Source organism: Daucus carota, chromosome 7, assembly GCF_001625215.2.
Source record: "Daucus carota subsp. sativus chromosome 7, DH1 v3.0, whole genome shotgun sequence".
Lineage (NCBI taxonomy): Eukaryota > Viridiplantae > Streptophyta > Magnoliopsida > Apiales > Apiaceae > Daucus > Daucus carota.
Genome location: NC_030387.2, coordinates 35,057,688 through 35,069,588, shown reverse-complemented (window position 1 = coordinate 35,069,588; position 11,901 = coordinate 35,057,688). Strand labels below are relative to the sequence as shown.

At 31.0% G+C, this 11,901-nt stretch overlaps 1 pseudogene; it reads right to left on the bottom strand.

Moving 5' to 3' along the window:
* Positions 1 to 5,825: 5,825 nt before the first annotated feature.
* Positions 5,826 to 11,690, bottom strand: LOC108194959 (E3 ubiquitin-protein ligase ORTHRUS 2-like; annotated as a pseudogene).
* Positions 11,691 to 11,901: the final 211 nt, after the last annotated feature.

Genomic DNA, 11,901 nt, shown 5'->3' with positions numbered 1-11,901 from the left:
TATTTAAGTTTTTGAAAGGTTCAATTTTAATATTTATTCTTAGATATAGAATTAAAAGAACGATATGATATTAAAAACTAATATTATATATATATATATATATATATATATATATATATATATATATAGTTTTACTCCAATAGAAACCTTCTTATCCTAAAAACTAAAAACCAATCTGAAATATCACTAAATCCTAAAGTAGATACCACTAAATTCTTAAACAACCCCATCTCCACCTCCATCTTCACCAAAACCACCTCCATCTTCGCCAACCCACCTCCACTACCACCAGTCCACCACCTCCGTCGTCACCTCCTTCATAACCACTACCACCTCTATGCCGCCCGCCCCCTCCATCTCCACCTCCACCTCCATTATTTCTCTAACAACACAACCTCCACACCTCCATCTTCACCATCCCCATCTTAATCGCTGCTTCAACCTCCTTCAACCATGTTCATACTTCTTTCTCCACTCGACTCAACTTCAAACGCGGAGCCGCCACTAATCCGGCAACGCTCCAACCCCCCACTTCAAGCCGCTCAAACCTCCGCTACAATCATCATTCCTTCATCTTCACCTTCACCTCCACCATCTCCACCACTATCACCACCATCTGAATTGAAAACATGAACAGATCTGGAGATTTTAAGTGGAACATATCTGGAGATTAAATTTTCACTAATTCCTGCAACACATATCACTAAATCCTAAAGAGAATATCACTAAATTGTACTGAGAATATCACTAACTTGTATTGGTTTCTAGTTTTTATTTTAAAATTGGTTTCTATTTGATCATTAGCCTATATATATATATATATATATATATGTATATATATATGTATGTATGTTTTTGCAAATTTATAATCATACTACGATACAATTTAATCTATATAAATAACTAAATTTAATAATAAATATCACATTATAAAAATTTATTTAATAATTCATCAACTAACTCGACACATTAAAATTCAATTAAGCTTATTGGTCTTAATTTAATACAATTTTAAATTTAAGTATATCTTAGTACTATAAGATACTCGTTTGTAATGAGTTGAAACTTTCAAATAAGTTGAATAAGATATATTTATTTGTGTTTATTAAATTCTAGATTAAAATGAATTGAGGTTTATTAAAATCTGATTTTGGATATTTATACAAGTTCCTCGAGTTTAAATTAAGTATGTATATATCCCTCGGGCGGAATTTTGGTCCATCAAGATTACATAAATTGGTTTAGGTCGTTGTTATGTTGTTTCTAATAAAATATTACTCTCTCTCTCCCCGGTAGATTCTTTACGTTACATTTTTGACATATATCTTGAGACTCTTTCAAAATATAGTTTTATAAATTTTTTTAAATTTTTTTCTCAATAAAAATTTGACATTCAAACTTTTATTCAAAAAATGTTATGAAACTATATTTTATACTATTCTCAAAATACGTGCAAATAGTGAAAGTAATGCTCGGACGGATGGAGAACATATTTATCAAAAATATCACTTTTTAAAGTTTTTTTTAATAATTTTATCATTTTTTCAAAATAGTTGTGAAAATATCTTTCAACTAAATTCAATAAAATACAACTTCAGTATTTCATAATAAGATATATTTACAACCAAGGGTCTGTTCGAGCATGTTGTTAAAAATTGTCGTGCTGTCAGAAAAAATGATGGTAAAAAAAAATGTTGTTGCACAAATCCGATTATTGTTTGGTAATCTTTTTAATTTTTATATATTCAACTATAATATAAAAAATAATATTTTTGATGAGTTTTGATAATGAAATCAATGACGGCTTCTTGAAAAGTAGCTTTTTCTTGTTTTTCAGAAAAAACATGTTGTTCATTTAAATAACTAACTTTATTGTTTCTTTTGATATGCAGCATCGCCCACAGTGGTACAATAACCTTGGCAAAGGAAGAACACTTAGGGAAAAAAGAAATCGCAAATTCAAAACAAGAGGATAATAATGGGCATAGAATAGAAGGACGCATAGAGGAAGTTTAGAGTGGGGGCGGTGAAAATTGCTGGCGGCCGAGCTTGTGAATAAAAGGGATTTAGTGAAAAAGATGTGGATGGTGTGCCTTTGATTGATATGGCTATTCTTCGAGTTATATTTATGGGGTTCACTAGGTAACCATGGGATATGATAAGATAATTTTAAAAATTGACTAAATTTGAAATCATTTAAAAATCTTTAATAAAGTAGATCAATTTATTAAACACTGTTTAGGGTATATTCTTTAAAGATAGCATCTATCGAAATTTAAGCTATCAATTTTATTGTACAATAAATTGAAAGAAACAATCATGTATTTCAAAGTGCTTTGTCTATGTTTTAATAAAATGTAAAACCTTTCGAGAAATAGTAGGATATCATGCTCATAATATTACAACTACCCAAGAATATGAAAGAAACATATTTAGTAGCCATTGCACTTTCACAAATTAATAATTATAAGTGGTACAATGTTGGATTTATAGATACAATTGACAACATGTGTTTCTATATTCTAATAAACCTTCCGGTGTAAGAACCATTCTCCATGATCCTCATCATCCTCGTAACCCCTAGAAATAACAACAGACTGTGCACCATAATTCGGATCGACTGGCAATTCCTTATACATGTGGATAATGGATGCCCCATTGCCTACACTCCATGCGAAGATCCCATCACTCTCCAACCAAAACACCCCTTTTCTTCTCTCGAAGAATAGGTCCAAAATGGTCAGGTGGAGTAGTGACATGTATCCGTCCACTGGCAGCATTAGCCATTCGCTCTTCTTTGCCCACTCCGTTGTATATGCTTTATCAGGCCGGTCTTTGTTATGCACGTACTGATGATATTTCGGTGGTCCATGCATAGATCTTGATATGGACATCTTGGCCATTCAGATGACGGATACAAGTGAAGACTTGATGCGTGGTTTACTTGCCATCTTAGAAGGTATGCTGCAGCGACACTTTGCACAAGTATAATTCCCTTGCCCAACCCATCTCTGGAAACGCTTCAAACAAAAACTATAGCCGCAAGGTGTCTGGAACATATAAATTATCACTATTAAAAAGTTATATTTTAAGGTGTCCATATTATCCAAGTTGCCCAAAATTTATGTTTATCAGAATATTTTAATTGTAAAAAAGGATGCAATTGTAACTATCAGTCGAACAACTACACGACCTTTTCACCAAGAAAATTCATCAGTGTGACTACAAATATAATCATGATCAGAGCTACATTCTTTTGTACGTAGAGCACCAATGATGATATGGAGAAACAAGTGAGCTAAACAATGAAGAAGAAAAATGCAACTGTTGATGAAGGTATATGACTAACTGTGCAAAATAATGAAAGAAACATCTAGGAAAAAAAAGAAGCACTACCGAACCGCACTTGTTCCCTTATTAGGTGTAGGCTAATACTGAATAAACAAGCTTCATATGTACATGAACTTGATTTATTTTTTTCTGTAAACAAAGCAATGCTATATCCCTCCCAAAGCATAAAAGATTTTAATCTCATTTATCATGAACATAACTTCAGAATTGCTGGAATTATACTCCAATGTCCAAATAACTCATAACTTACAACTACAAACTTCTATTAGCAAGTAATTAAAAAAAAGCGATCCTACCAAATCAATCATGAATTCTAAACAAGTAACTCAGAACAATCAGAAATTTGTATTGAAACCAAAACAATGACCAGACATGATCTCCTAATTCTAAATATGCAAGCATATATCATAAACCCAAGGAACTGAAAACGCACTCTGCAGACATAAAACCGAACTTCCTGAAACGTGTTCATCACAAAATTAATCATATAACAATTCAAAAAATGTGTAAAGAAATGCTCAAATTGAAGTCCATTCACTGGATATGGTGGATTACCATCTTAGTTCAGGTTGAAGGCCACTAGATATGGTGGATTCTATTTTGTTCCCTAGCTTCCACGAACCTCCAAGTTATGTTACCGACAGTTGCTTTGTGTATTTGGAAGGAATAAGCAACAATCAGTAATGATTCACCTGAACTTAACCTTCTCAGAGCAACGGCAACTTGATCCTCAAAACCTAAAGGTTGTCCATTAAGGTAAGTGAAATTTGAAGACTTTGTCATAATCATCACATCCTCCACAGGTGAAATTGGATGACATTCAATCTTTTCTGAAGCACTCTCTTCATTGTTTACTGAATATACAATTTTGAAACTAATAAATTGAGAAAGAAACATGATAATAAAAAATTGAAATAAATTTTGATATATATTAAGTTGAAGATCTCGAGAATTGTCATAGACATATGACAAAAGCTCATGTAAAATTATTGAAAAGTTTTGCTTAACATGAATTTATTAATTTAATCAAGATAAAATCGGAATCAAATCTTGATATAAATTAAAAAAAGTAAAATTAAATCTGAACCCCATTTAACTTTATTGATTTGAATCAAAAAATTCATAAGACAGACTAAACCAAAACAAGATATGATTATGTATATGATCGAATTGAACTTTTGATTCGATACTCACAAAAATATTAAACTATTTATTTTTGAGTTTCAAAAAAGATAAATTCAAAACTTTTTGTTTAAAATTCATTCAGATGAAAACATTTATCATTCGATTCATACAATCGTTACTCATCCATATTCAGTGTGTAACAAATTTATTCCAAGAACGACTTACCAGATCGACCAAGATATTATGTGTACCACGCTCTTTACTCCGATAGCACAAAAGATCAATGAGTAAATAAATCACAACACCATAGATCGGATAATAATCATGAACAACACAACTTATCATTTTTAGATCATGTTTCTTTTTGTTGTGACAGTGATATTGAGGTTATATTTGATATATTGATGGTAATTTGGTAAAGATGGAGAGAGGAAGGGCGGAATATTCGAGAGAAGGAGAAAGAGGAATGAAAGAAGATGAAATGCGGCCGACGAGAAATATGATAAAAAAAAACACATATTAAGATATTTATAATCACATAAGGAAGAAATGAGAGAATTATTTTTTAATTTTATTCACAAAAAAATTATCATATACTGAAAATATATAATAAGACTGATACATAATTATTCAAAATTAGTCACGATATATATTATTATTCTAAAACTTTCTTTTACTTAAATAAATATAGTGGCTATAAAAATCTATTAGATTTTCCATATATAATTAATGTGTGATGTATAAATACACACACACACACACATATATATATATATATATATATATATATATATATTCAGTTAATTAATAGAAAAGGAGGTTCGTTATTAGTGAAACTATGTAACCACGTGGGACTATCCCCTAATAATTATAAAGTGATATAATTTTTTTATAGTTATTATATTTTCTCTAAACATGGTCTTCATATATTGGTCATATTTAAAAGTCAAATATTTGATAAAAAAAAAAAAAAAAATTAGACATGTGAATCATATTAAAGTTTTGACCATATAAATATTTAATATTAGTATTTGGTAGTTAGCGAACTAAATAGTGTTTTGGACTCAAAAAACTAAGTTTGAAAAAATTAATTTGAGCTATATGTTTATTTAACAATGGCATAGAAGTAACTTGAAAACAAACTCTTACTTACTTAACAATCATTTCTTAATACATTATATATCATATTAGTTAGATGATGCAATTATTTTGAGGCAAAAGAAAAGAAAATGAGAAAACGGGACCGATGAAGTAATATGTATTTGTATTCAAGCATGCTTCGGAGTAAAATGAATCATGTCACAAATATCAAAACGAAGATGTGTATAATATTCTAGAAATCAGTCACATTTCTTAATTCTACTGAATTATTGGATTGCAAATTTACACGCCCCGTTTAATGTAATTATGTACAGAGCAAAGCAAAGTTAAGTTTGTAAAAATACAAAGTCCGTACAACCAACATACTGGATATAAAGATTGGCTTATGCAAAGGTGCCCTGTGTAGAAATGTAGATATGTAAAGTGAATTTTAAGTTTATGGCTTCTTATGAAAGAAAATACTTTAAGTTTAATTTGTTCATCTGCAGGTTACACCAGCGCTCCTGCCAGCCACCACATCAGTATTTAGCTCAGTGGCTTAGTTTCAGTTTTTGATGAGTCTGTATCCTCATCTGTTGACAAAGCCACCAAGCCACCATTTTCAGAAGTATCCGATACCTTCACTATAGACTCGTCCACAGTATTCTCATCCTCAGGTCTCTGTTTTAGTTTCTCAATGATATCCATCACTTCTCTGTTCACCTGTATTTCAACAAAATAAAGCTGTCAATGTGTGCATCAATAAATTATACAGGGTCTAGAAGTATAACAATAAAATTATGTAACAGTAATATTCCAAAATCAGTATAATGACACACTCATTCACATTGGCATCCCCATATGTTTCCTATCCCTATAATTTAAAGGATTCTTTAACTTTTTACCAAAATTGAGGCTCCATCCGAAACCCTAAAATAGGGTTTAGTTTTAGGGACAAAAATTAAAACCCCATATTTGGGGACTCACTGTACATTCCCCATACCCTTCCCTTTCATTTTTTAGTTTTATTTTTAGGTGTAACTGATTAGATAGTAAATGAAAGTGAGAGAAAGAAGTAATATAAAAAGGAATATAGGGATGGGGTAAGATAGGATGGGGAATGAGATGTAGAAGATTTTTAAATTCATGAAGATAATTTTGGGGAATTACTAAATTTAGTAAGAATATAAGGAATTAAGGATAGGGATGAGGTACCCAATGTGAATGCTCTAAATCTGTTAATAGTTGTCCCCAAACACAAGATCTAGTTCCCAACTTCTATCAGTTTGTACAAATATAAGCAAACCTGTGGATTCTGAAGAAAGTTAGATATGTCATGAGGCATGCAGGGCACTTCATAACATTCTTCTGTGATCGCAGAGTACGCCCGCCCCTACTCCTCTCCTTGGTGAAAGTCTGCCCAGCAAATATTTCTTCTAGACAGGACTTGCAAAAGTTGTGTGCACAAGGTGTTGTGACAGGGAGAGTCACCACGCTTTTACATAGTAAGCAACTGAACTCTGCATAAATCAATTAAAATACAGCTTTTAATATAAATATAAATTAAGCATGCCCCGAAGTTAAAAATATTTAACGTTCAATCCTTTTTTTTTAAGGAAGTTCAATCCCAAATTTGTAAAGATATATGAATGAATTTCAATTTCCACTAGAATTAGGGGAAGAACCAGCTTGAAAGCGTACCTATTATATTGCAAACTTGAGGCACGCTTAAAACTTATGAAAATGAACAGATTTGCCAGCTAGAAGTATGCCATATACCGAGCCAAGAAAATTAAACAGTACGCTCTTACAAAATATGTAGTCACATTTAGTACTTCGGTTTTCTTGTTGTTTGGTATGTACCAAAGAACATCAAGGCAAAAGGACCAGCTGAACCTGTTTGAACCGCCCAATTTCAACTACTTGTCATTTAATCAACTGTCTTAATGGTTTCTAATTAAGCTACAAAGAATCGGACCTTGTTTAGTGACATCAGCTTGAGGGGTTAAAAGAAATACGTCAACCATATCAACCCTTTCATTTTAAATATTATATATTACTGATATATGCTTCATGAATTGTTTTCAACTCTCTATCATATTGTTCCTAGCACATGTAGTCACATTCAATAATCCATAAATATAATGACTGTAACCTCCTCTGACCATCAAGCCTCTCTGATCAACAATTTTCTTACCCAACTGAAATCTCTTCTTAGTCCCTGATTGATCTAGTCAATTATTCCTCTTTACCTACACCATAACACCAGTAGGTTACCAGCGAATACTTGTACAAACTCACCTCCCTAAATTACAAATTTAGTTATATTTGACCTCCTGTGACCAGAAGTCCAGAAGCCTCATAAATTAACAATCTCCTTCAGATATGAAATCTTCTCTTCCTCCTCACTTGTCTTGTAATTTGTGAAGTAATCCCTTAACTTTCTTTCACATTTCAATTGACAATTTTCTTCAGATATGCTCAGTACTAGTAAGTTCTCCTTCCAGCCAAATGCTTGTCTGCCGAAGCATTTAAAATTTTGAGTGCTGCGGCGACAGGAAATCAAAGGGTGAGTTTATTTACAAGGTGAGTCCTGGATCTATACTTCCATTCTGCTTACGTATGTTTGTGGATTTCCATACAAATCATGTGTTTAAATTTGCTAACCCAAGCTAAGCTCTATATATTTTCTGCTGAATCCAAGCAACTACGGCTATCTAGCCGAAGCAACTAAAGTACCTTTCACTGCATTAGTCAATGAAGAGGCCTTCTTTGGAAGAGGATTAAGATTTCTCAGCAGATTATATATTTAGCTGCAGCGAGGTAAAGGAGAAAAAATGCAAAAAACACACTCTCTCAATATTGGTAAATTTCATATAAAACTAAGATGAGCCGCTAATGACAAACATTTATCCGAATTGCAAGAGGTGAAAAAGTGAAAAAAAACACAGAGAAGATGTTAGTTAATAACTTAATATGTATATAAGCCAAAATTACTGACCATAGATAAGCATCAAGTCGTTATTCAATCACCAAATATTAGAGAGAAGTTACAGAACAGCAAATCCAATATAACTACTAGCTGCGTTATATATAATTTTTATAATACTATATCCAAAAGAAGTCATAAAATCTTCATATGCTAATTACAAGGAAAAATATACATACACAAGCAGTCGCACTTTCCGTTGACAGGAAAAACAATCAAACACTGATCGAAAGCCCTATTCCAATTCTTGCAAATTGGTCCAGCACAACATAATCATGCTATTTGTGTATATACCACATTCTAATATCATGTAACAAATTAAAACTAAACAATGAGTATGATGAACAACTGAACAACTCGAAAAAAATTCGAGAACAAGTGGAATACAACATTGGAAGAGAACCACTAGCAAGCTAATCAACATTTTATCTACCACTTTAAACTAAACATTTCTAATCACAACAAAATTAGTTTCCAATTTTAGGTTAATGCCCTATACTATGCGTATGTTTATGATTTAATTAATCAAGGGTGAGCTAATAAGACTGTACGTACTATAAAAACTACACTTGAGGATAATACATAAAGATAATAAAATGAAAAAGCTTCAACCAATTAATTCAATTGTATATCTTACATGGGGAATCGAGGTGGTGGTGCTACGGTGGTTTGAGGGCGGTTGATCGCGACTCACCGTTCTGGCAGCAGGGAAGTAAAACGTGTCGTTGAGAACTCAATCAGAGTTATGCAACTGCGCTTCTTTACATTACCTTGTTCAAAAATACTGGCCTTGCAAAGCACGGACGGGTATATAGTTCGTAATTTATTATTTATAATTTAAATTTTAACATTATTTTATTAATATTTTAGTATTAATGGATTGAAATTTAATTAAAATATATCATTCAATTGGCTATATTTTCCCCTGATTACTTGAAAATCGACAAACCATAATATATATATTTTTTATTTTCTGATTTTAGTACATTTAATTCGAATATAGTACACGTAGATTTAAAAATAAAAAAAATCACAAAATTCAAATCTTTTCCAAACCTAGCCGATCGTGTAGATTCAGTAAATCAATCGAATTTTAACGTAATTTTGTGATCTTGGTTTTTTTTACAACAATAACTTTTAAGATTAGAGTTGGAAAATATTATGTAATGGTTCTTGTTTATATTGAGATAGAACACGTTAAAGTTAAAAATAGTTATATGAAGGTTCTTGTTAAAAGAAAGATCTTCAAAATTGTATATTTATAATTTTATTTATAACATCATTATAATTTTTTTAGTGAAATATTATATGATAATGGATTGTTATGAGTGTTTTTAGTATTTGAAACTGTTTAACAATATAATATTAATAGACTCCATATTTGTAGACTTGTAGTACCAAAAGGAGAGCACCACCAAAAAAATAATAGACTCTACATTTGTAGACTTGTAGTACCAAAAGGAGAGTACCAAACCAAAAAATATAAAAGAAGATATTTAAAATTGTAGATTTATAATTTTATGTATAACATTATTATAATTTTTTAATGAAATATTATATGATAATGGATTGTTATGAGTGTTTTTAGTATTTGAAACTGTTTAATAATATAATACTAATAGACTCCACATATCTAGACTTGTAGTACCAAAAGGAGAGTACCAAACCAAAAAATATAACTAAAACCTTGGACTACAAATTATACCCATGTTGGCTTATTATAGTATAGTATAGATATTCCATCTTTTATGTGAAAATCTGGAGATTTTTAGTTATAGAGAAATAATCTCTTTTTATCAAAATTAATAAACAGATGAATAAATATTTTATATTATTCATGTAAATATGTAATATTTAATTAAAATTTATGTTACGAATATATTTAAAAGTATTACTGAATTATATTATTTTATATACATAGAAATATTAATCCTATTGATTTATATCTACGTAAAAAAGGAAAAATATATATATTTTTAAATATCACTTTTTAAAGATTTTTTTTATAATTTTATCATTTTTTCGAAATAGTTGTGAAAATACCTTTCAACTAAATTCAATTAAATACACCTTCATTATTTCGTAATAAAATATATTTACAACTAAAGGTCTGTGCGAGAATGTTGTTAAAAATTATCGTGCTGTCAGAAAAAGTGATGGTAAAAAAAATGTTGTTGCACAAATCCGATTATTGTTTGGTAATCTTTTTAATTTTTATATATACAGTTATAATATAAAAAAATAATATTTTTGATGAGATTTGATAATGAAATCAATAACGGCTTCTTGAAAAGTAACTTTTTCTTGTTTTTCAGAAAAAACCTATTGTTCATCTAAATGATTAACTTTCTCGTTTCTTTTAATATACGACATCGCCCACAGTGGTACAATAAGTTTGGTAAAGGAAGAACAAGTAGGGAAAAAAGAAATCGCAAGTTCAAAACAAGAGGATAGTAATGGGCATAGAAGGACGCATACATGAAGTTTAGAGTGGGGGCGGTGAAAATTGCTGGCAGCCGAGCTTGTGAATCAAGGGGATTTACTGAAAAAGATGTGGATGGTGTGCCATTGATTGATATGGCTATTCTTTGAGTTATATTTATGGGGTTCACTACGCAATCATGGGATATGATAAGATAATTTTAAAAACTGACTAAATTTGAAATCATTTAAAAATCTTTAATAAAGTAGATCAATTTATTAGACACTGTTTGGGGTATATTTTTAAAGATAACATCTATTGAAATTTAAGCTATCAATTTTATTGTACAATAAATTGAAAGAAACAATCATGTATTTCAAAGTACTTTGTCTATGTTTTTATAAAGTGTAAAACCTTTCGAGAAATAGTAGGATATTATGCTCATAATATTACAACTACCCAAGAATATGAAAGAAGCATATTTAGTAGCCATATGCACTTTCACAAATTAATAATTATAAGTGGTAAAATGTTGGATTTATATATACAATTGACAACATGTGTTTCTATATTCTAACAAACCTTCTGATGTAAGAACCATTCTCCATGATCCTCATCATCCTTGTAACCCCCAGAAATAACAACGGATTGTGCACCATAATTTGGATTGATCAGCAATTCCTTATACATGTGGATAATGAATGCCCATTGCCTACACTCCATGCGAAGATCCCATCACTCTTCAACCAAAACACCCTTTTTTTTCTCTGGATCATTCTCTGGAAGAATAGGTCCAAAATGGTCAGGTGGAGTAGTGACATGTATCCGTCCACTGGCAGCATTAGCCATTCCGCTCTTCTTTGCCCACTCCGTTGTATATGCTTTATCAGGTCGGTCTTGGTTATGCACGTACTGATGATATTTCAGTGGTCCA